Raw genomic sequence first — 26,271 nt, forward strand, 5'->3', positions numbered from 1 at the left:
ATTTATCAATGAATGTAAGTCACAGTAGCTCCAGATCAAATGAGACATATACATCTCCTATTGATAGGCCTGGTGATGGTGCAAGTGATCTAGAGGATGAGAACTGTAAGATGAGTTAGTGCAACTGTGTGATTTACAGGAGGAAGGTGATCTTCCTGTCAGTGACCTGACAGTGCTTCATGACCTTGAATGTAAGGTTCTCCTAGATGTAGATGTAGATGACCATTGACATGGCCTATGAGAAATGTGTTGTAATCTCTCACTTTGAGTGCTGACATTACTGTCTTGAGAGCCAGTGTTTATATCATGTAATCCTCCTATGCGTCTGGACAGTACCCTGTCCCCTTCTCCTCTTAAAACAGATTCTAGTTTGACTCGGGTATGTCTGAACCGGTGTAAGAATGGAGGCTAGAACTGTTGCTGGTGTGCCACCATGCTACCCATGAGAGAAATCATGGCATTATCCCTGCTTTCTGACAAGTCACACATACCCTTTAGGACTCTAACCACTTCTAGCTGGGTCTATATTAGAACATCGAAGTTTCAGAACTTCGAATGTTCTAATATCGACCTGTATTAAGTGAATGCTGAAAATATTGAAGCTACAGAAAGCCAAATTTTTTCCTAGGGAAAGAATTCAGCTGTCCGTTTCTGTTGCTTTGGTATTTTCAGCACTGTGGTGGAAAGTTACGTGTCAGGTTCAGGTAAATGTGCGATTGAGTGTGGGTTAGGTATGTGTGTGACTGTGTTGTAGTGAGGGTTAGGGTGGGTTAGGTGAGTTAGGGTTAGGGCATGGGTTAAATATATGTGTGATTGTGTGGACATGAGGGTTAGGGCGGGTTAGGTGAGTTGGGGTTAGGGTGCGGATTAGGTATGTGTGCGATTGTGTGGATGTGAGGGTTAGGGCAGGTTAGGTGAGTTAGGGTTAGGGCGCGGGTCAGGTAAGTGTGCGATTGTGTGGACGTGAGGGTTAGGTTGGATGAGGTGAGTGTGCGATAGTGACGCATCTTAGGGTTAGGGTTTGGGTTAAGGTAAGTGGATAGTTAGTGGTGCATGTATAGTTTAGTGTAGGGTTAGGTGTAAGATTTTAGGTGTATGTGTGTGGATTGCTGTTTGTTTGGTGTGCTTGTGTTGTGTTTATGTGTTTTGGAACAGCAAATTTTTTCCCTAGGAAAATATTTGCTGTTCTGTATGTTCGATGTTTTCAACTTTCATTGAATAGGGTTCAATATTAGAACTTTCGAAGTTCTGAAACTTCGGTGTTCTAATATATAGACCCTTCTAGCTGACTTTCTCTCTTGTACTAGTTTAAGCTCTAACTATGTCATGGCACATTTCCTGTTGTGCAGCCAGTGCTTTACATGTTTCCTGAGGTAGTTCAAAATAATTTCTGTGCCTAGCACCTCTTTGTAATGTTGTCACTGTGGGATATATGGCCTCCGACTGCTTCTCAGTCTACCTCTTTTGTATGTGGAGACACTGGTGTAGATGTGCAGGTTTGTTCCTGGTATACAAGTATGAGTGAAATGTCAGCCTGTATTTGACTTTGAGATGCAGTGTCACTTTCCGGAGTGTTACTAACATTTTGTGAGGTGACAGAACCTGCCATTAAATTTGGAGACTGTCTGCCACATCCCTCAGGTTGCCTCATAAATACAACTACATCATCATCAGCAGCAGCAGCAACATCCATTCTGCTACTGACTTCATCCATATTTATTGGTACAGTTGAACTGTTTGTTTCTGATGCTGCGTCTGTAAAAGAAATCATTGCAGCACTTGCAATTGCACACAGTATAGCATGCGTTCAAGTGGGGGAATGGGACACTTTAGCATAAAGTTTGCTTTCATTTTTATTAGCTGCTGATGTATAAGGCTGACTTTATAATAATGAATTATGATGTGTTTAACTACAACACTGTTCATCACTATTCAATTGGAAACATCTAAAAGGTGTATATTTTAAATCAGCCTTCAGGAGTTGATGAATGCAAATGCTGCTGCAGACTTTGGTTTCATGGAACAGAGTCCATGTCACCTCTAATTATTCTAATTGCACCATTTTCTGTATCATAGCTAACTGCACAGATGGACAGAAGGTATTCATCATATGGTGTTAACTTAATAAGATTCAGATTCCCCCCATAGTGGTCCTTGAAATTGCATTCTGCCTGGTCTTGCTTCTAGCACATTCTACTATATCATTTGTCCTTTTCTTCCACTGTGCAAGAGATCTATTTCTGCCTCCAGCTGCATTGATTTCAACAATGATTAGGCTTCATTCTTTGCTCCTCTTGTTTCATCTGGGCCCCCCTTTACCAAAAAAGAAGTTTGCCATATGTTCTAAGTGCAGCTATGAGTACACAGTTTTCCTCATCACTAAACTTATCATATCTATGCCTGGATCCATTATTTTCCATCTGTACTACATAGGGGAAAAAAGAAAAAAAATAAGGGCTACAGTTAGACACTTGCTACACTACTGTCTGGATGGCATCATACTTCTCAAGTGTACCTCATCACGAGGAGCATACCTCATTTGAGGTCTTGAAAAGTTCATGTTCCTCAAAGTTCCTCAAAGTTCCACATTGAAAGACTCTGTCACACATTCAGTGTTAGGAATTTTTTAAGTGAAATCCATTGTAAATATAAATGAATCATATTAATCCATTAAAAGATCTTCTTTATAAGTAAAACCAGCATATTTTAACCATCCTATGACCTTCCTTGTTGAAGTTGTTAGTATGCCATTAGTATGTGTTCCACATTTTGCCCATTTGTTCCACATTATGAATGCTAGTGTTCCTCATTTTGGACATGGAAGGTTGAGAGCTATGGTTGGCATCAGCAATTAAACTATAAAACATCGGCCTGCTATTCTGCCAACAACCAAAATAAATAAATAAGCAAATAGAAGTGTGATTTAAAAGTGCACAACTTCAGCGTATTCAATTCCGATGAAAGTAATTACACCAACATCAAAATGCAGTGTTATCTGGCATTGCCATGCAGTGCTATCTGGCATTGCCATGCAGTGCTGTCTGGCATTGCCATGTTTTTCTCCCTCACTGACGCTACTAAAACAACGCTGTTAATACCTATGTGCATTTCTGTCTTCAGCACAGTACACATTCTCAACTGTAATAACCAGTTTTCGAATGTGTGGGCTTTCTGAAACTTCTGTAATGATGTATTTTAACTTATTACAATTTCAGTGAACAGCACCATATGTCAAATAACTTGCAAGCACTACACAGTAATTACCAGCCATGCAATGATATCATTAAATGCATCCTGTAGTCAAACTACATTGCAAACAACCTTTAAAACATTATGACAGCAACTGTTAATTTGCCTCTTAATAAGTATTAATTAATTTATAAATGTTTTCTTACTTTTTGATGTCTGTGGTATCTTAAGTAATTTGCCACCTATTTCGGCTATTCATGAGTCAATATGGTGCAGCTCAACCTTACAGCATAAAATCATTCTGATTTACATGCTTAGTATGCAGATTAGAGTCATTTATATCCATGTCCAAGAATCATAGTACATTGCAAACATGTTACAAACTACATCAATGTATTCTGGATTTTCACCAAATGTGAATGCATGTAAACAACCATGGATGCATTGTGGAAGTTTATGAACTCTGCAGCAGACCACAGCAATCCTGAGCTGTTCACAGGCACACGTTTCTTGGCCTAAACTAGCCAATATAAGAATATACTTATAAAATTCACAATGGAGTCATCTGAATCTCAGATTGAAATCAATCTAAATGTTAATCCATGCCCATCCAAGTCTGTATGTTGCACCCTAACAAATAATACATATCAAAAAGTCCTACACATAATGCTTCACATTAGTAGTGACGTTTCGTTCTCCACCATCTTAAAAAAGTGACAAAAAAAAGGAATAGATTCCCATTTCATTGCATGACACCTTATGCTGCTACCGTAAGACATAGAAAATGTAAATGTTATGAAGAAATATTACTGGCAACACTTATTGTTATAGATAAACTTAGAAATAATCCATTTGTAATTGCATGGTTAGGTGTTTCTCTTTAAGAAAAAAAGTGTGTGGCAAAGCAGTTTCGGTTACACCAAACTTGCCAGTGTTATTAATACCTGGTCTATTGAGTATGCTAGTAAAATAGGGTTTGATCAAGGTGATGTCACACCCAACAGGGAATGGTTCTAACCCTGCTTAAGGTGATGTCACACCCAACAGGGAATGGTTCTAACCCTGCTTAACACATCGCTCACCATACTTTCCACATTCTGGTTCTGGTTCTTCAAATGATGGCAGCCCCTGTGAGGGCATGAGGCAGCACTCCTGGCTGGTCTGAGAAATAGACTTTAACAATGCTCTACCTTCTACATGACTCATACCTGGAGAAGATCCAGGTGTGTACACATCACACCAAATGGAAAAAAATAGCTATCTGGCAGGAATTGGGTGGAGCACTATAACCCGTTCCAGTCAACAGTACCATCACAGGTATGATGACTTGCAAAAACTATAGTATTGACCATCTGTCTGAGTGAGTTGCCCAGAAGACCAGAGTTCTACAGTAAATAAAATTTTAATCCATATATAGCTCTAAGTATACACACACACACACACACACACATATATATATATATATATATATATATGTATGTATATATATATATATATATATATATATATATATATATATACAAAAGTGGGTAAGAAATACAGAAGTGCATGCACTTCAACAATCAGATATCTTTACCTGCAAATATGTATTTGAGGTGACATTCTGAAATCCATAAAAAAGGAATAGCATTTATCTAATCAGACATCCATCTTTTCAAGACAGAGAAAAATATTACTATATCTTAAGAGGTTACAGTTGTTGTTTGTCTTTCGGCTTTTCCTGGTAAGGGGTCGCCACAGCGGAACTCAGGTCCGCTAATGATTGGCAGTAGATTTTTACAAAAAGCTGAGGTGCCAGCCCGACACCCAACCTTCAACGAAGGCATGCCCATTTATGCAAGCATGTCTTTCAAATGCTACCCAACCGCAGGGAGGACATGCAGACTCCACACAGAAGGCATTCCCAAGCCCAGCCAAGAATCGAACGGGAGAACCTATTGCTGTGAGGTAACAACACTACCGCCATACCACTGCGGTCTTAAGAGGTTAAAGTAATAAATTAAAATGTCACTAAAGAATATGAAAATAGTAATCTGCAAGGTAACTGTAAATGTATTAGTAACATTCAGATATCAGTAATGCTGACTACATATAATACAGTTATGAAATAAAACTTGCAGTTATACATATATATGATTATGCAGCATTATAAGGCTTCTTTTAAATATTACAGGAAGACAGTTTGTGAGAAATAACTAAATATAAGTAGAAACAATTGCTTATCTTAACTATTTCTAGCTGTATGTACAGCAAGTCTGAAATGACAGTCACCATAGACTAGACAGACTGCCTGTTGGGGGAGGGGAGTGAGAGTTACTTTGCTGAAATAATGAGCATCTCATAAGTTTTCAGAGAACAAACTATTTTACTTCAGTATTCCTTACTGTACTTTAGACAAAGTTCTGCAGAAAAGGAAATTCACACTTCCTTGAATTGTCACATTTCAGCTTTTGCAGTTCAGGCATTCCACAGAGTGTTACATGCATTTTTTAAACAAAAAAAAACATGATTCATTTCATATTTTTTCAGTATCCTGCACAATTCAGTACAAAATGTAACTACTTTACTTTAATAATATGCACACGTATGCATTCAAGAGTTAAAATCAGACAGAAAAGAACAGATAAGAAATGATTACAGGGAATATAAGACGTGTATATGTGGAATACAGTCAAATGCAGATAAACATCATTATCCTTCTTTGTTTTACTTACAGCTGAGGAAGACATCCAGTGTAACTCCCAACAGGAGAACAGGAGAAAGAAGCATCTGGTGGAATCTCCTGGTAAGTATAGCAGCTGTCCAAAAGGTATTTATTGCTTAACTACACATAGTACAAATTATTGTACAGAATTCACGGTAGCATAAACAGTATCAAACCAATGCTTTTATAATTGATTTCAGTAGTACTCCTGCAAACAACTGTTGTTTATACCGTTGCAAATGAAAGAAATGCAGACATACCTCTCAACCTCTTACAGCAAGAAATCTGGACAAAGCCATAAATAATGGGGGAACAAAGGCCCAAAAATCGGCACAATTTTTAAATATTGCTCTGACAAACTTAGAAAGTAGACAGAATAACAGGTTTTGCATTAGCATGGATTTTCTGAAGGGAATGAAGTCTGAAACTCAAATGTCTGTCATTATTTTCCTACTTAAATCTTTAATGATTTGGTAGAAAACTAGAATTTTATAAGTAATGGACCAAAAGTATGAGGCAAAAATCTGGACATTCTGCGGAAATCTGTACAGTTGAGAGGTATGAATGCAGATCAAGACAAATGTGTTATACTGTCACTTTTAACCATGATTAACTGCAATAATTACTGATTTCCTTTCTGTTTGATATCTGAGGACTGTACAATTTGTTTGAAAAGTACAAAATTGAAAGAAAAAACCCTTCAGGAAGAAAAAAATCTCTTGCCATTTCATTTCATGATGAGGATGCACAAGCACTACTCTTAAACATTCCTCACAGTTACATAAGGACTTCCGTAGTCACAACCCCAACTGTACACGTAAGCACTTCCCATACACAGGTTTACTTCAATAAAGATGTTTTTCTACAGTGGTTTATTGAGTTGTGACCTTGCATTAAAACAGTATTGTATGGGATTATTGTGCTTTTTCTGTTCTTGTCTCTCCCCATCCTTTTTTTCACTTTTACTTATTGTTTTGCTAATGAGTTTCTTTTTCCTTTCTTGTTTTGTTTCTCTGCCACCATATTTTTCTTTTCTGTAGGTTCAAATCTCTCAGGAGCAGATGAGGGATGTCCCTCCCAGCCTAGGGTGAGATCACCCTCTGCCCATCCAGAGATGTCCTAACAGGGTTGGAATGAAGGTGCTGGTCCTGCAGGTGCTCCAGCACATGGCAGCTTGGCAAGATTCACTGAATTCAGGCTTCAGAGTTTGGTTGATGATGTACTGGCAGAAGTAGTGAACAGGGGGTTTCAGCCAGTCAAAGGATCTCTTCAGCATGTAGAAGACACACTTCCCAACTGGTGCCAAACAACCGCGCCAACACAGGCCCTTAACCCCTCAACATCGGGGTCCTCCACTGTAGCACTATCTGGTAGTAGACATGTGTGGACTGGGTACACAGCTGGGACTTCCTTATCCCTTCTTCCCTTACTGTTTCTGCTTCACCCTCTTCCCTATTTCTCACCCACACTAACGTCTTTAAAAAAATTTTGAAAAATGGGGGGTCTATCCCCTGACAAAAACATAGTGCCCATTGTCTCCCACCTCCACCAGCTCAAGCCCTCTTGATGTCTCCCTTGTGTATTCACCTCTTTGTTTTATCTCCCCTTTGTTCAGTATGTCTTATCACCCCTATTATTTAATGAATTCATCAGGGTATCCATAAAATGATACCTCTATATGAAAAAGTTATAACCCCTTTACTTTTTAAAAAAGTAACCCTCTTATTTAATGCATAGTCCACAGCTTTTCTAGAATGGTTTCACAGTGACTACACTCTGCCGCACTTGCCCACAATATGCCAAGGGAAAGACAATTTACAATTCCACGAAATACTTTGCATGTACAAAAAGACAAACGTTATACGGTGTACATGTTTAAATAAGTGGGGGTGATTATAGAAATTGCTTCACTTTTCCATATTCATTGCAACTACATTATGCTGACCTTATTTACATATCTGCATAGCACCACTGTCCACAAATGCCCACTACTCACTTGCATAGCCCCAGACTGTGACTACCACTCCCAATTCTAATAAGGAACTACAGTCCACATTAAAACACTTCACCACTGTGGCAAAACAAAATAACATTATACAGTTCACATCTGCTTATTATGCAACTACAGTACAAGAGAAAAAGGTCCTTTATGTATATCAAATGCAGCTCAGTTTGCCACTAATACTATGCCATTAATGTAATTGCTAAATTGAAATGTGAGATCATGCCTGGACCTGTTGAAGTCTGTTGTCCAGCTAAAAGTACAAAATAAGGAAGACTTGACACCTAAGAGAGAAGGCAGCAAGAAGCACTACTGTTCAGCAGTGTGGTCTGACAAATGCCATTAAAATCATATATCACCTATGCCAGCCTGCCAAAAGAATAAAGCCTGGGTATATACAGTTCAAGTGGAAAACAGCACATGGAGATGTCATGCAGTGGAAATGTTAAATTCCTGACTACCAGATGGACAAATGCCAAGTGAATGACATATTTTGACAGTGTAATGGATGATTAGTACCATATCCTAAGAACAATCATTGGTCAATGCTATATTATAACAACAGTTGACAAATGCTATACCTCAACAATGAATGACCAATACTGTACCGAAAAAAAGATATCTGCTCAATAAAAAATCCAAGAACAATGAACGACCAATAACATATCATATGGTCAGGTGGCCAGTGAATAAACAATACTGTTAAATAGAAAAGGTTAACATCTGCCTATCTCAAGAAAGATGGATAATAAATGCCAGAGCCCAAGAAGGATGGATGTCTGACACCATACCCCAAGGGCAAAATGATTTATTGCATGTACCACACAGCCTTAAATGGAGGACTCAGTTACAGAAATTGAGTCACATGATTAATGTATTGTAACTACAGCCCAAAGGCTGATGGAGTCACTTTAACATAATTCTCAATGGCAGAGGACATGCCCTCCTACAATGACTCGGTAATGGGGAAAGCATAAAAGAAATTAAAAGGAAAGCAGACATTTATTAAGGCACCTACCAAGTGGGCCACTGGTCCATGTCTTGGTACCTCCGAAAAGTGAAGCAATATGTCCCTTAGCACAACAGGTTTCACTGTCATCCCAGGAGGCTGCCACAGGTGGTTCTTATGATAAAAGTTTGATGTTATAATGGAAGCATGAATGGCAGTGATTGCAGTAAAAATGAAGCTTCTAGAAGATGTGTTGACATGTCATCAGTGCAGACTTGAAATAAATAAAACAAATTGAAAACAATCTTTAAGGCTGCCTTACACATCAAAGTACTATTGGATTTGCACAACATACACACGCACACACGCACACACACACACACACACACACACACACACACACACACACACACACACACACACACACATATAACTGCCCATCTAATACAAATGAAATGCAACATATTTGCACTACCGCATATCTGCATTTATTTGAACTGTACATTCCTCTGTTTGGGAGTGCACATGAAATGTTTGCAAATCTTGTACACAGATGCATCAGCTACAGGTATAGACTTTGCATTGTTATCTAATACGCATGTATTTAATGTTAAATTGAGGTAAACACAACATATGAAGACCAGTTTGATCTTGCTACCATCAAAGTGAAAATAATACAGAGGTTTATAAAATCATGGTAAAATAAGGTTTCTAAGTCTGAGTTGGTATAAAGCAACCAGTGTGATTTTAGGCAAACATGCCCTAAAAGCAAGATTGTGATAATGTGAAATAACACATTTATACTATTAGTAGAAATAGCATTAAATATTAGCATTTATGTATTAAACATGGATACTATTTCATCTTTAAATCTTGAATATATTTTGCAGAATAGCATTTAAAATTTATTTTAAAAAGAAAGTAGAGTAGCAACTCATTTTGCAGTTCACAATCATCTATATTGGTTTTCAACTATACTTTTGTGCCTAGCTAATTTATGGATTTTTCATTTCACAAGAATTTGCTTTTCATCTGTTGCCATAGCAACATCTATTGTAGAACTGTGTGGTGGGTGGGTGGCATGCACAATGAGGGACACAGAGAGAGAGAGAGAGTGAGAGAGAGAGAGAGAGAGAGAGAGAGGGAAAGGAAAAAACTAAGGATTATGCATTCCGGCAATGCTATTACAAAATTTCTGTAGTTATTTGGCAGATAATTATCCAGAGAGAGAGAGAGAGAGACTGAGAGGCAAGACAAACAGACTGGGGGAGTGATTTTAATTTTACAGTGGCATATGGATGTTCTAAGCAAAGTATTACCTTACAATGGTTTATTTCCAGCCATACTCAAGATCACAGAATACAAAAGAATATTGTATACCTGGAGTGGGGGGCGGGGGGGTTATTGATTTTATGTACCTTGTTACATGGCTTTGAAACACATAGTTTTCTAGACTATAATATTAAGAAAGTTTGTATTCAAAGCTTCTTCTAACATCTTACTATTCATTAGAAAACTACTGGCATTAGCAATAACCTTGCCAGAAGGCTCAGTAAACTACCAAACTGAAGAATAATGTTGCAAACATGCTGCTGCCATCTTCCGGAAAGCTTAGAAATGTATTCATCATTTGAAATGTTCTATGACTAGATATCTTATGTTGTTCATCTGCTGATAAAATCTGATTCTCTACAAAATGCTAAATTGCATTTTCTGAAATGGAGCTTTTCATAATCAGATGAAGTAATTTATGTTCTTTTGGTCTCAGTTACAATACATTGTTTTTGCATTGTGCAATAATAAAATATGTTTACATTATATATGTCATTTACCTTAATATTTCATATAAAAATATAACTCTTTGTGAATGGTATGAAATATTCAAGAACATCTAGATTATTTTCTTAGGAAACCACCATACTTTACTGGCTTGAGGAACTCAATAATGGTATTACTAAAAATAATGTAGAAGTCTGCACTGCAAAGAACCAGATTTGTCTGAATGCTTGAAAATGTGTATTAATTATTTACATTTCCTGATCAGTCTTCACTTACAATATTATAAGCTTTTCACTTTGAATAAATGAAGAAATGTTTTGGAACAACTATCGTTTATTTAAATACCTTTTTCCTCCCTATATTAACATCTTCTCATTGTCATTGGTTCAAAATAAAAATATCAAAACTGCTGATATCTTGCCTTTGAGCAGTTGTAAATATTAGAAATAGAATCATTCTTTGGATCTTCATCTGCTTTTCTCCAAAGATTTAAACATTTGTCCTGCTTACTATCCAAGACCATGTGTATGTTCTAAGTAGGACGTTTTCTTTCAGTGGTTTATTTCCACCCATCCTCAAGGTCACAAAACAAACATATATATAGTATTCTTGGAGTGGAAAAGGGTTAATGACTTTATACACTGTTACACAGCTTTAAAGCACGTAGTCTAGTCCAAATCATTACAAACGTTTGCTTGCAGATAAAGCTTCTTCTATCTCCTTATTGTATATCAGAAAACTACTGAAATGTTGCAGTAGCCTTTCCAGTAGACTCACAAAATTGCATATTTGAAAAACAATGTTGGAAACAAGCTGCTGCCATCTTCTGTAAAGCATAGAAATGTATTCAATATTAGAAAATTCCAGTGACAAGACTTCTTTTGTTGCTCATCTGCTGATAAAATCTGAGGGTCCACAAAATGCTAAATTACATTTTATGAAATAGAGCTTTTCATTGTCTAAATGGAGTTATTCATGATCTTTTAATGTCAATTACACTAAATTGGTTTTGCAAGGTGTAATAATAACATAGGTTTAAAATACAGATCAGTCATGTACCTTTATAATTCTTATGAAAGATATAAATCTCTTTCTGAAAGGTATGAAATAGATAAAGGCTTTTTTTCTTAGGTAACCACCATACTTAACTGTGTTGAATAAATCAATACTATTATTAATAAAAATACTGTAGAAATCTGCACAACCAAGGACCAGATTTGTCTGAATGTTTGAAAATATGTGTAAATTATTTGCATTGCCCGATTAATTTTTGCTTACATTATGACAAGCTTTTCACCTTGAATACATGAAGAAATGTTTCAGAACAAGTCCCATTCTTTTTGAAATGCCTGCTTTCCTCCTTGCTTTAACATCTTCTCATCATTGTTGGTCAAGGAAAAATGTTTCGTTCTGGCCACGAAAACATTGGCTCCAAATAAGCAGAGTTGAAAACTACTGGTGTTTAATCTTTCAGCTGATGTGAGAAACAGAATCATTGTCTGGCTCATTATCTACGTTTCTACAAAGGCTTAAGCCTTTATCCTATTTATTGTCCAACACCAATCCCCTTGTCTCCAGACTGAAGGTGTTTTTTCTGCAGCAGCATACATGTGCACTCATTATGTTTCATGACATACTTGTTTAACAATATACTTCTATGCTACCTTACGGTTTTGCGGGGAGCTTTTCACATGTTTCACTGTACTCTTCTTTATAAACTGTAGTCAGTACTAAACAATACAAAACCATCTTACTGAGACATCAGAAAATCATCCAGTCCTGCTTCACGGGTCTATATTAGAACATTGAAGTTTCAGAACTTTGAATGTTCTAATATCGACCCCTATTCAGTGAAAGCTGAAAAAATCAAAGCAACAGAAAACCAAATTTTTTCCTAGGGAAAGAATTTGGTTGTCCATTTCTGTTGCTTCAGTATTTTCAGCACTGTGGTGGAAAGTTACAGGTCAGGTTCAGGTAAGTGTGCGATTGAGTGCGGGTTAGGTTAGTTAGGGTTAGGGTGCAGGTTAGGTATGTGTGCGATTGTGTGGACATGAGGGTTATGGCGGGTTAGGTGAGTTAGGGTTAGGGCGTGGGTCAGGTAAGTGTGCGATTGTGTGGATGTGAGGGTTAGGGGGGTAGGTGAGTTAGGGTTAGGGCACGGGTGAGGTGGGTGTGCAGTAGTGATGGACCTTAGGATTAGATTTTGGGTTAAGGTAAGTGAATAGTTATTTATTTATTTATTTATTTATTTATTTATTTATTTATTTGTTTATTTATTTATTTCAGTTTGATTACCGGGGAAGTCCACTGGGCATGGGGGCCCATTTTCAGTGGAGGCCCAGGGAGAAAAGCTCCACAAAAACAACAATTTTAATTACAAGAAGGAGTTCAGACCCAGAAGAAACATTACAAGTTGAACAGGTGGTAGTAGTTATAAAACCACCCTGCATTCATTAGTTATACAGGAATGTCATTGGTGTGTGTATATTTTAGTGCAGGGTTAGGTGTAAGATTTTAGGTGTATGTGTGTGGATTGCTATTTGTTTGGTGTGCTTGTGTTGTGTGTATGTGTTTTGGAACAGCGAATTCTTTCCCTAGGAAAAAATTTGCTGTACTGTATGTTCGATGTTTTCAGCTTTCGCTGAATAGGAGTCGATATTAGAACATTCGAAGTTTTGAAACTTCGATGTTCTAATATAGATCCTGCTTCACTTATGGCAGCACCTGAGCACTGCACTGTTGAATACCAGAAGGTTCCTAAGGTTCATATTTTGTAGACCATAGCAACTTAATACACATTTCATTAACCTACAAATTAAGTTTCTAATAAATAATGTCAAAAAAGAAGTACTGGCCATGGAGCATGCCCATCAACTTAAAAGCAGGCAAGCATATAGGTTTTAGATGAAAGGTGTTAACTTGCTCTAAAATTAGGTATCCGATATTTTTTGAAGTAAATAAAAAAAGAAGTCACCAACGTATATCAAGAGTCCAAACTAGAAATCCAAGCAGAAAAACAACAAAATACCAGCAGGAATAACAGCTATGAATGTGGAGCGTTTCCTAGACTTAAATTTTTACTGCAGTTTTCACCACATGTATATATTCTGCATTATGCTGTACTGCAAACCTGCAAACCAAATATTTACAAATACAGCAAGCTTCAAAGAACATTAAAAAACAATATATTTATAATTCCCAACTTGCCCAGAATTTTGCAGAATGTCTACATTTTTGCTTCAAATTTTTGTCTGTTCTTCATAAAATCTGTAGTTTTATAACAAATTGCTGAGAAATAAAATATCTAAATAATCACAGACATTTGAGATTCAGACTTCTTATCCTTTAGGAATTGTATGTTAATGCAAAACCTATTATTCCAGAAACTTTCTAAGATTATAAGAGCAATATTTAAAATATGTCCCTGATTTGGGACTTTTGTCCCACCATTATTTTTAGCTTTGTGCAGAATTTTTGCACTAAGAGTTTGAGAGGTATGAATATATTCCTTCCCCACCCAGTTTGAATATCCAGCAGAAGAAAATTGTCTCAGTCCCATGACTAGGTATGGATAATATCTTGGCTGCCATTTTGATGTACCAAGACAGGACAGTGGTCCCAAGTTAATTATAAGAAGCTTTATGGCAGATTCAGTGTATAAGAAAGGGCATGGCAAGAAGCAAGATGTCATTGTGATGGACAAGTACCAGTACTGACATTTGCAGCACTATGATCACATGCCAATTTTGCACTGAGAAGAAAGAAACATCCATCAATGACCATTCTTTTACAAAAGGGTCCATGGCAAAAGACCACAGCAGATCTATGGAAGATCAGCAGCAGTAAATGCTTTATAGATTATTATACAATGACTGGCCATTAGCATTCAAAAATGAGCACGCTGATTGGCCAGCCCAACCAGTGTGCCTGTTGTAAATCCGAGAATATACCAATGGGGAAAGGTCCAGTCGCCTGGACTTTTTCCTGTTAGTATATGTCGTATTTTTTTTGTTTGTTTTACTTTTTTTTTTTTAAAACAAAATAAAAATGGAAAACATGTTATGTTCAGGAGATGGCACAGACAGAAATGAAAGGATAATCAAGTATGTTCTACAAAACTCAAAAAACGTACTTGATTATCCTTTCACTTTGTCTGTCCTGACTCTCTCTAACATAAAAAGTCTCCCGGGTTCTTCTTTTTTTTTTTTTATTGATTATAACAAAGAAGAAGAAGCAATGGAGATCTTCCTTTCTCCGTAGCTACCTCTTCACAGCCCTGATGTACTGCATAAGTGTTGGAGCACAAATCCCATACACATGCACAGTACATCAAAACAAGGCAGCAGTATACCACCAGCCACAGAAGAACACTAATGTGCTGTTATACAAAGACATTATTTTGAAAAGTATTTTTTTTCTTAAATAGTGTCATTGTATAATAGCAATAACTGACTCTGTGGTTGCAGTATATTGAGATTTACCCACGGTTGGCTTTATTTAATCACTCGAGCTTTGCCCTCATGATTAAACTACACCAGCTGTGGGTAAATCTTCAATATACCACACCAACATCATCGGTTATTGCTATATTACTCCAAGGATATAGAAATATACAGTCTCCTGGGAATTCTGGTATGGCAGCTCACTAGGCAGCAGTAATCTGCTAAGCTCTGAGTCCTTCAGATGAATAAGTTTGGTAAAAGGGAGAAGTTGTCAATAGATTTGCTAAAACAAACATGGTAACACACCAGGAAGCTTATGTACAGAAAAGTGGGCAAGAAAAAGCCGTGTAGAAAGAGTAAAGGTGAAAGAAGGGAGTAAAACACTAATGATGGGAAAAAGGAATTAACAAGAAGAATCAGTGACATTATGGGCAATATGGTATGAAATAAGGGATCTGAAGCAAACATGGAAAAAAAACAGGAAGACATTCTGAACATGCAAAATCTGAAAGCCAGAAGAGAAGTGGCAGAGGAAAGGATGGAATGCGTTGAATCTTACCTTATCAGTCTAGAAGACAGAACCAGGGAAAAAAAAAAAGTAAAAATTAGAGGAATACCAGAGAACATAAGAGATGATTGATTTGCAAAAAGACAGTATATGGGAAGCATTTGCAAAAGCAACTGAAATACATGAAGAATGAATGAAAACTGAGAAAGTGAACAGAAGTGCCTAGCAACCAGATGAGGAATCAAACTAAAAATCCAGACCAGTGATTGTGATATTTCAGGCATACAAGATGAAAGAGAGACTATAAAAGAAAGTATGGGAGTCTAGCAAGAGATTCTTGATTGGACATGGCATAGTCTTTGTAGAGGAAGATTACTCATATAAAACCCAGAAGAAACAAAGGGTTTTCACCCCCCGCAATTAGACTTGCAAAGAGGAATAAGATGAAGACTACCATATCCAATGACCCTTAGGAGTTTTTTTCCAGGAAGCAGTAAGATACTTTACAGATCCAAAGGATGCAGCTGAATTGATTCAGAAGTCAGCAAATCTCAGAACAGTGGCAGTAGAGAGGAGGCTCCAGCAAAGGATGGAGCAGAGAGACAAAAGAAATGAAGAGAGTGGCAGTACAAACAGAAGGAAAGGACTTTTCCCTTTGTTCCAGTGATAGCAGAAACTGAGAGAAATGCTCAATTTGATACAGGAGGCTCAGAGGAGAACGGAGGAAGAACAGGAGAGATAAATGAGAATTTATTAAGTCCAGGGATGGATGAAAGGACAAACTACATAAACTATTTTCTTTTTCCTTTGAACCAGTGTTAATAAATGGGCTGAACTGATTTTTGGCTTTTGCTATAACTGGTTCATACCTTTATCCATGCTATCACATTGAGCCTTACCTACTTTTTGCATTTAACTTAATAACTCTTAACAGCAAGCATTGAAGTTATTATTAACCTCACTATATGAGGTAATATAAATTATGTGTCGTTACATTAATATGAAAAAATAGAGTCAATGCATATTAAGCTGTAAAGCTGCATAAGATTAAATAGGCGTGTAGACATAAAGGAATCCTAATAAAATGAGAGAAGGAGGACAAACAGGAATAGCAAAATGTTCAAATAAATGGGAGGGAATGGTATGGAAGACATTTTAAAATCACATGCATGGGGAATATAAGTAACACAGAGGAAGTTAGATATTGTGAACTGCACAACAAAACCCACTTTGAGACCATTGTGGAACTGAGGTGAAAATGAAGGTAGTTGTGGTAAGTGGAAACATAATGGGTGGGAGGAGAAAACATTATTAAAGAAATTGGGGGGAAAGATATGAGAGATACCAGAAAAGTAATCAAGGGAGGGCATCAGTGAAACAAAAATATAAAAAGGTCAAGTTTTGGAACAGTAGAGGAGACTAGGTAATCGCATGCATGGAAAATGTTAGAAACACGTCTATAGTGTCCGACTGTACACTAGCTCTCAGGGAGATATACATGAGTGGAAGTTAAAGAGTGTGTACAAAAGTGAAGGAGGGGACAGTAGGGGAGTCTAACATGAGATATGTAGGAAGTCAGGACTGTTGGTATGATTTATAAAGTAAAACACTCAAGGAAGGGGGAAAATGAGCAATGAAGGCGGGCAAGATAGTTACATAAGCTGCTAGGGGTGAGGGAGTGAGACATAGTTAAAAGAAAGGTTCACACCTAGACAAGAAACACAACCTAACTGAGAGGAGATAGAGGAAACAGTAACTGCTTTTTTTAAGGAATAGTGAGAGTGGGATGAATACACTGAAAAAGATGGCAAGAGGGAATGTAGAATTTGACATGGGAGGTCGTATAACCCCATCAGTGACAATGCATACTGTACCAGCAAAGACGGTGGGAAGAGTAAAGTGCTTAGCCTTACAAAACAGAGAAAGTTTAACTGTGGTGAAGGAAATGGAAGTGAAAAATGTAAATATGTACATAGTTTTAAATGGATGAGGGAATAAAATGGAGCAGGGTAGGGATAGGATAGGATGAATGTCTTATGTTGCAGAGGACAGGGAATCAGACAGATAAGGGAAAATGAGAAATGGATGAACATAAGAAGTCAGGAGAGAAGGCTTAAAAGGGAAGAAAGTATAGTTAGGAAAGGGGAGACCTTATGACGGATGAATGGGAGATGAATGGGAGACACAATAATGATTAAAATGTGGAATGTGGGTGGTTTAAGACAGAGGACTGAGCGAGAGTGTGTGTTGGGGTATATAAGGAGAAATAATGTGCAGATCTTAACACTATAAGAAATACATCGCTTTCAGGATCAGTGTTAGAAGCTAAGGGAGGATATTATTTTGAGTCCCATGCATCAGGAGTGGAAAAGGATACAGAGAGGCACTGTACTCCTGATGAAGATTACATTCTCATTAGGGAAAGAGGGTAGACCGAAAGATAAAAATGGAAGATATGCGGGGATTAAAGGTACAACAGAAGGGAAAAAAAATGACAAAAACGACTGTATATATTACACCAAAAATGACATTAAAAATGTTGAGAGAAATGCTTGCAGAGATAGTTAGATTACAGGAAGGATAGGAATATTCATAGGAGGCTGGAACATAGTAACAAATATGCAGGATGTGGATAAGCTACCAATGAGAAGAAGACTGCCAATGAAGACCATTTTTTACAACTATATTTAGAAACCATAGGTTGGCTAGATATGTGGGCAGTAAGACAAGAGAATAAAGAGAAGGAAAGGTACGCATATTACTCCCACAGACATAATTCTTGGTCTAGAACAGATGGGATATACAACATCACAGCATACCCAAGAGGTAAGGAAAGTAAAATAAGATCCAATTTTGCTGTCAGACCACAGAAAGATAAGTGTGTTGATTAGCCTGTGGTAATACATAGAACTGAATAGACACTGGTGGCTTTGAATATATTTATTAGAGAGTGTAGAAGAGAGGGACTGGTTATCACTAGTGATAAAAGAGATAACAGCTGATGGAAAGGATGAAACACATTTGGGAAACTAATAAGAAGCAGATTAGGGAGGAGATCCAAAAACAACCAAAGGAAAAACAAATAGCAAGAAGAAATAAATAAAAGGAGAATGACTGAAGAGTTATTGAAGTTGCAGAAAAAGACAGAAAGTGGAATACAGGAGGGAAGAGAAAGGGAGACAGAGAAAGAGAGAGTAAGAGAACTAAAATAGTTAATACAAGGTTGGGAGGAAAAGAGAAAATGGTAAGGAAGTAACAATAGAGATGCTATTTTGTTAGCTGTAATCCCAACCCAACTAAATTACTGGCAGCTAGACTCAGGCAGCAGGAAGGAGAAAGGGGATATGCAAACTAGCTACAAACAGAGGAGGACAGATGGGGAGGACACTGGGAGAAATCCTGCAGGGGGTTTAGAGAATACTACTAAGACATATACAGAGGAGTAGAGAAGACATGAACAAGGATGACGCTAAGAATGGCTAGAGTTTAAAGTGACAGACACTGAAGACAGAGGAGGGTTAATAAGTCCAACATAGGAGAAGGAGATTAAAAGGGCTTTGGTTATAAGGGCCAAAGTCAAGTTAATAGGGAGTGATGAAATGTCTGTAGACTGATGGGAACTGGAAAATGAGAAAACAGTAGAAAGGTGGGTAAACTTGTTTAATAACATCATGAATGGAATCAAACCCATCTGAAATGCCTGCTGTATTCTTCCTCGTACAGACCTATAACAATCTTAAATCACAATTGTAAGTGTTTTATGCTAATATTGGCAGACAGATTAGGTCAAATATTACTTAAAATGATACATGGTGATTAACCAGGGTTTGTGGGAGGAAGGAGAATTGTGGACTACTTGATTAGGGCACTTCTAATATTTTAGGATGCCCAAAAAATAGAAAAGTTAGCTATATTATCTTTAGATGCAAAAATAAAGCATTCAGTAGAGTAGACTGGAACCATCTATTCATTGTTAAAGAGAAATGGGGATTCTCAAGACAGTGGACTGCGGCATTAAGGGCATATTATACAGGGGCAATGGCCACAGTAAAAATCAAGGCAAGACTATCAGGAAAAGTGAGAACAGAGAGATAAGTAAAAGGCAAGGATGTACTATTTTCCCACTGTTACTTCCACTATACCTGGACCTCTTGGAATTGTTAATAAGGGACTCAGACATAAAGTGGTACAAATGAAAGGAGAAGGTTATGAAGATATCTTTATATGCAGATGATATATTAGTAACCCTAACTCAGCCAAAGAATAACTTAAGGATATTACAGGACATTTGGGCAAGTTTGGACTGAAGTCAGGATATAAGGTAAATAAAGAAAAGACAGAAACGATAACACGTTAACATGCAAGAGGGGACTAAAGAGAGGGGAGAGGGGGAGGACATTTGAAAAAACAGAACTAAGATACCAGGATGGTTGCAAGATACCAAGGAAGAGTCAGTCACTATAACATACAATAAGATCTACAATAAGGTTAAGGAGAGCTACTTAAATAGTGCACAATAAAGTATGACATAGAGCAAGGAATTCAAGTCCTTCAAATACTGGTACTCTCACAGTTCACTTGCCCAAGGCAAGCATTCTCGGGGCTACCAGAAAATGGAGTCTTAAAACAGGTAAAACAGCTTTTTAGTGAATATGTATGACAGAGGAAAGATGGCAAGAGTAACTTGAGACACTCTCTCCAAATGGAAGGAAGAAATAGGATCAGAAGCATCAGATAGTGAGGTGTCATTACAGCTGACATACTGGCAAACATATTAAGATTACTAAATAGGGAACACAGAGTACTATGGCAGGAAATGATTTTGGTTGAGGAAAGTAGCTGGAGAGTTAGATATGATATAGTAGAAATGCTTCTAGAGTATCCAAGTAGGGATATACAGCTTATACAGAAAAAAAAAAAGCACAGACATCATATAACCTACAATGGTACAAACAAGAAATATTAAAATGGAAGGTGAGATTGCTTTCTATAGGGGGAAAAAAAGGGAAGGAAAAGGTAAGTAACAACATGGAGGTGGAGAAACAAATGGAATGAAGTGAGATTCTGGTCCCAAATATAGATAGGAGACAGTATTCTTCTTTCAGCTTTTCCCAGTTAGGGGACGCCACAGCAGATCACCTGTCCACTCATGACTGGCAGTGGAGTTTTACTGTGTTGAGTTGCCAGTCTGGCACCCAACCTTCCACAGAAGGCACACACACACACACCTAGGGCCAATTTAGAGTGTCCAATCCACCTACAGCATGTCTTTGGGATGTGGGAGGAAACCGGAGCACCTGGAGAAAACCCACATGACCACAGGGAGGACATGCAGACTCCACACAGAAGGCACCCCAGCCAAGGATCAAACTGGAGAACCTCTTGCTGTGAGGCGGCAATGCTAACTGCTGCACCACTGCAGCTGCCCAGATAGGAGACAGTATAAAAACATAAAATTAAATAAGAGAGGAATTCCAGTTAGGTAACAAACTAAAGTGTAAATACCAAGGGGTTATTTATAGATGGAGGAATATAAAAAAAGGGGCATCAAGCCTGGTAGGTAATCTGAATTTATAAGGGAGACAGATGTGAGGAAAATAGAAGGTAGGACTACAAGCTGTTTGTTAGAGATAGGAAAGAAATGCCTAGAAAAGGAGTGATGATAAGCAAACAGAGGGTCAGAGGAGTAAATGGGAAAGAGAGTTACAAGAAAAAACTGAACCAGAAGAATGGTAGAATATGTTGAAACTACAAAGATATGTATCCAGGACACATACATTTAGAATATTCAGACAGATGTATCTGCATAGGTACTTTTATACAGCAGCAGCAAAATTCATGAAGATGTTCCCAGGACTGGATTGTATGTGCTGGAGAAGTGAGGGAGATAGGGGCACCTGGACACATATTTCTTGGAGTCATGGTAGACTAGAGAGATACTGGACACAGATACAGCAAACTGATTGACCAGTTATGTCCAGAAATAGGACTACTGACAAAAAGTTATTCATGTTAGGATTTAAGTTGGGAATCCAAGAGGGAGATGAAAAGAAATAAATAAAAGGGTTAATGATGATAATGTTTAAAAAAGTAATCACAGGGAAATGGGGAAAAAACACCAGCAGGAGAACAGATAAGACAATTAATGGCACAATTAGAAGGGGTAGACAGACTGGAGGAGCAGGAAAGGCAGAGATGGATATGAAATGAAATGGAAAAAAATGCATACAAAGAGTACCTGCCCTGACAGTTGGGTATAGTGGAAATGTATAAAAATATATTAAAAGTTAATAATAAGTGAAACCACTAGCCATCAGGAGGAGGTCAAGCACATATTGTGCATGCATATTAAGCAAAATGTAAATTAGAGGCAAATTAAAAGAAATAAAGTCTTTAAAACAGGAATAGCCAGCATACCCATGATGGCAAGTGACAAGTTGTATCTCTACTCAGAAATATGTTTATGTGAGTGGAACTCCTAAAGAGCTCCTTACTGACCACAGCACTTGGTTGTGTCAACAGTGTTCAAAACATTCTAGGAAAAGCATGGGATTATCTGTAGTATTTCTAGCCCTTATTACCTACAGGTGAATGGAACTGTAGATGGAGTAATTCAGGCTGCAAAGGAAAATTCCCAAGCAGCCCGATTCGAGCATTGATCTGATAACCTTATCATGCTACTACGCAACTGAAGTGATCCCAACACAACTGATGAGAGGCCACTAGATCCAGACAGCCATCATTATATTGGTTTCAGAGTTGTTACAGCAACATCTCTTTCACCAGACTGTGGAAGGAAAAATTAGAAAGATAGACTTTCTTATCAGTTCTGCTAAACTAGGACACATAAACTACACTCCCTCCCAGACTTTAACACAGGCAAGAGGGTAAGAAGCAAGCTTTGACAGTGAATAGCATAAACAACTGTACAGCTCTCAAAATTTTAGCTTCCAACCACATCTACTCTCTTCTTATTTATGAAATGGAAACATTCACTTATGAAATGATAAAATTACACACCTGTCAAAGAGGACAGAGCTCCTGGGTACCTGTGTTTCCCATTATGGGTAAGGCAGGCATGAAAAAATAGTTATGTATCAAGCAATCAGAAATATTCCTGCTCTTATAAGAAAATAAAGGTCTGTCATATACAATCTGTTGTAAAATAACATTGTTAAAAAGCAAACGCCAATGTTTTCTAATAACAGAAGCAATATCTGAAGACAAAATGTAATTTCCTCAGTGATTGAATAAGCCTTAATCAGACCACTATTTTTCTTGACACGGCAAAACAAAACAAAAGCCTTTGTTACAAGATCAAAACCTGCTAATAAGCTGAAAAAACATCATCTTCACCATAACCCGTTTTAAGAAATATCCTAATGAATTTACTCGATTCACTTAAAAAATCTTCCCTTCCAGAACACAGCCTATTTATTTGAAGAAATTCACCTAATGCAGAAATGGCATGCCCTAGGCTTCTGATGCAACCCAATATATATATATATATATATATATATATATATATATATATATATATATATATATTAATTAGGAATACCCACCAAAGTAACATCCAAATACCTTATTTTACTGTTATGAACGATGTAAGTAAACTGCAGTCCAAAGTAATTATTTCCAGTTTCATCAACACATTCTGCTACCAAATTAGCACTACCTTTACAAATAAAAATAAGACAGTCAATAAAATGAAAGTTAGACCCAAATGCTTTCTAAAAAAATGAATATATAAAACTACTCTTTCAAATAATCCATAAATACACAAGCAGAAGCAGTTATAAAGGGAACACCCTGCAGTGCCTTTCTTCTGTCTCAAAGCTCTTCCATTAAACATGAAATAATTATTATACAAACAAAATTCCACTACTCCATAATTTAATGAGTAGTGGGATTATCCTCTAAAAGTTCACCAATTGCTTCCAACCCAATCCTATGTTCAGTTATAGTACATAAACTCACAATGTAGACAGTCAGTGCACATCTTTTTGCCATTGCATTTGCATGAATTTATATTTATTTATTTATTTTTATTATTTATTTATTTATTTACATTTGTTGACCGTGAGTGTCCAACTGGACGTATGTCCATTTTCAGTGGTGGCCCGAGGAGAAAAGCTCCACAGTTAAAATAAACAGACAGTAGTTACACTGGATTACATAGCGATTAACAATTTAACATAGCAATTGCTTACAACATATTTACAGATGAAGAACATAGTACATCAGCAGACAACTAGAATCTTTATCTGTGAAGTACATAACAGACATTAACAAATGTTACAATAAGAAGTTTCTGCTGTATAATAAGTACTAGGCTTATGAGCATCTGAGCTTGCTATAATCAAGGTAATTAGTGGAGTGGAAAGAAAGGTAGTGGTTGGATGGGGTGGGTGATATTAGAGTGGGTGTTGCAAGGGCATAGCCAGCATGTTTTTAGGTGCACTTGTAGTAAAGTTTTGAAGTGGGTGCATGATGGTATGGAGGCAATTGTGGGTGGAAGAAGTTCCATAATTTGGTATTGGTGCAAGAGAATAGTGCTTCACCAGCAGAGTTATTGGCTTTAGTGATCTGCAAGTGATTTTTGTTGCTGGATCTTAGTGGTCTGGTGGTGCGATGGGGTTGGAGTAGATTCTGGAAGGATGGGACATTTAGTGGATGGTTTACTAGTTTGTGAGAGAGTGAGAGTTGATACCATTGAAGGAGGTGAGGGAGTTCCAGCCAGCCCAGTTCAGCAAGTGAGAGACAGTGGTGACTATGGTAAGATGCCCCTGTGGCGAATTTGGCGCTTTTGTTGTAGCAGGTATCTAGCTTGTTTAGATCGCATTGCCTTAGGTTGGTATATATTGGAAAGGCATAAAGTAGGGTGGAGATAAGGTGGGAATTTGCTATTGAAATCTTTGCTGCATTGGTGAGAAGTTGCTTATTTCTGTATAACGCTCCTAGTTTTTTGTGGACTTTTTTTATGGTCATGGATATGTGAATGTCAAATTTTAGTTTATTGTCTATTTCCACTCCTAGCAATTTGGTGTGCTCAGTTGGGTATATAGTGGTGCTGTCTTTTGCTGTGATGTTAAAGTGAGAGTTGTTCTGAGTATGTTTGGTGGGTTGGAAGATGAGTAGTTTAGTTTTGTTTGGGTTGAGTATTAATTGGGTGTCGGATAACCAAGTTTCAACAGAGGAAAAGGCTTCATGTGTGACTTTTTGCAGTTTGGGTAGGGACTGGGCTGAGCAGATGATGGTTGAGTCATCTGCATATTGTATGAGTGTGCCATGTTTGGTGGCAGAGGCTAGATTGTTGGTGAAAACAGAGAAGAGTAGGGGTCCAAGTATGGATCCTTGGGGAACCCCTATAAAGACAGATAGTTGGGGAGATATGTCATTCTGCCATACAACGGATTGTTAGCGGTCAGACAGGTAACTCTGAAACCAGTTGGTGACTGATTGAGAGAAGGCTAGGTTATTGAGGACAGAGATAAGTTATATATATATAATTAATCAAATGTGTCCTTAATAAAATAAGGCAATTTCTATACAACCTTATTTAAATAAAAAGTCTGAACTTTACCACCATTTTCAAATAAACTGTTTCTGTTAGTAATGATCAGCCTTCCTGGGGGATTTCCAATATCCTTGTGGCTCTTAGGCAAACAATAAAAAACAGCCATTTCAGCCTTAGGGTTAAAAAGCTTCATATTGGGGGGGTGTGGCTAAGATGTACACTGACTAGAAGCAGTTTCTTCCAGCTCTGCCAATTCTTCCTATTTCTGACAGGATTTAAACATCGAAAATAATCCATTTGGACTTTTTATGGCATTTCCTGACTTCTATCAACCTACGTGTGGATTATTTTAAAAAAATATTTAATTTACATGACATATTACATCATCTCTGCCTGAAAGATGAGCTATACCAATAATAATTCTCCAGACTCTTCTATTAAGAAAGAACTTTTATCTTTAACAACAACTCTGCAAGAGATGTCATTGAAACTAGACAAAATGGACACAAAAATAGATGTCTTGAACAGAAATGCTCAAAGCAGATGGATTTAATTCATAAAGAATTACAGCTACAAAAGGCTCAGATATCTGACATAGAACAATCTCTAACTGATGTGGATGGAATGCTTCAAGAAGGAGAAAATAACATAGAGTTTCTCCTGAAACAAAACACTACTCTTCAAAATAAAACAAATGAATTAGAAAACAGGTCTCAAAAGAACAACCTACAGCTTTTTGGTTTGCCAAACAACATAGAAGGAAGTAACATGGTGAGTTTTTTAACAACATGGTTACCAACTGTCTTAAATCTTCCTGAAGCCATTTCATTTGGGATAGAAAGGGCACACAGATCTATTGCTTCACCGTCTAATAAAATCACTCCTAGATCTGCTATTGTGAAATTCATGTCTTCACAAGATAAAGAGCTAGTATTGAAAACTGCATGGTCTAAGTCCCCTATAAAAATAAATGACAGTACTATACATTTTGACAATGATTATTCTTCTGCAGTTATGGCTAAAAGAAAGCTTTTTTTATCTATAATTATGGAACTAAAAAAAGAACCACATAAAGGTACACCTTCTGTTTCTAGCCAGACTAAAACTATTTCTCACAAAGGGAATTAAAATCTTTGATGATCTTGACTCTGCTGTATCATACATTAAAACACACAAAT

The sequence above is a fragment of the Protopterus annectens genome, chromosome 2.part1 (genome assembly GCF_019279795.1).
Source record: "Protopterus annectens isolate FY-2018-M chromosome 2.part1, PAN1.0, whole genome shotgun sequence".
Taxonomy (NCBI): Eukaryota; Metazoa; Chordata; order Ceratodontiformes; family Protopteridae; genus Protopterus; species Protopterus annectens.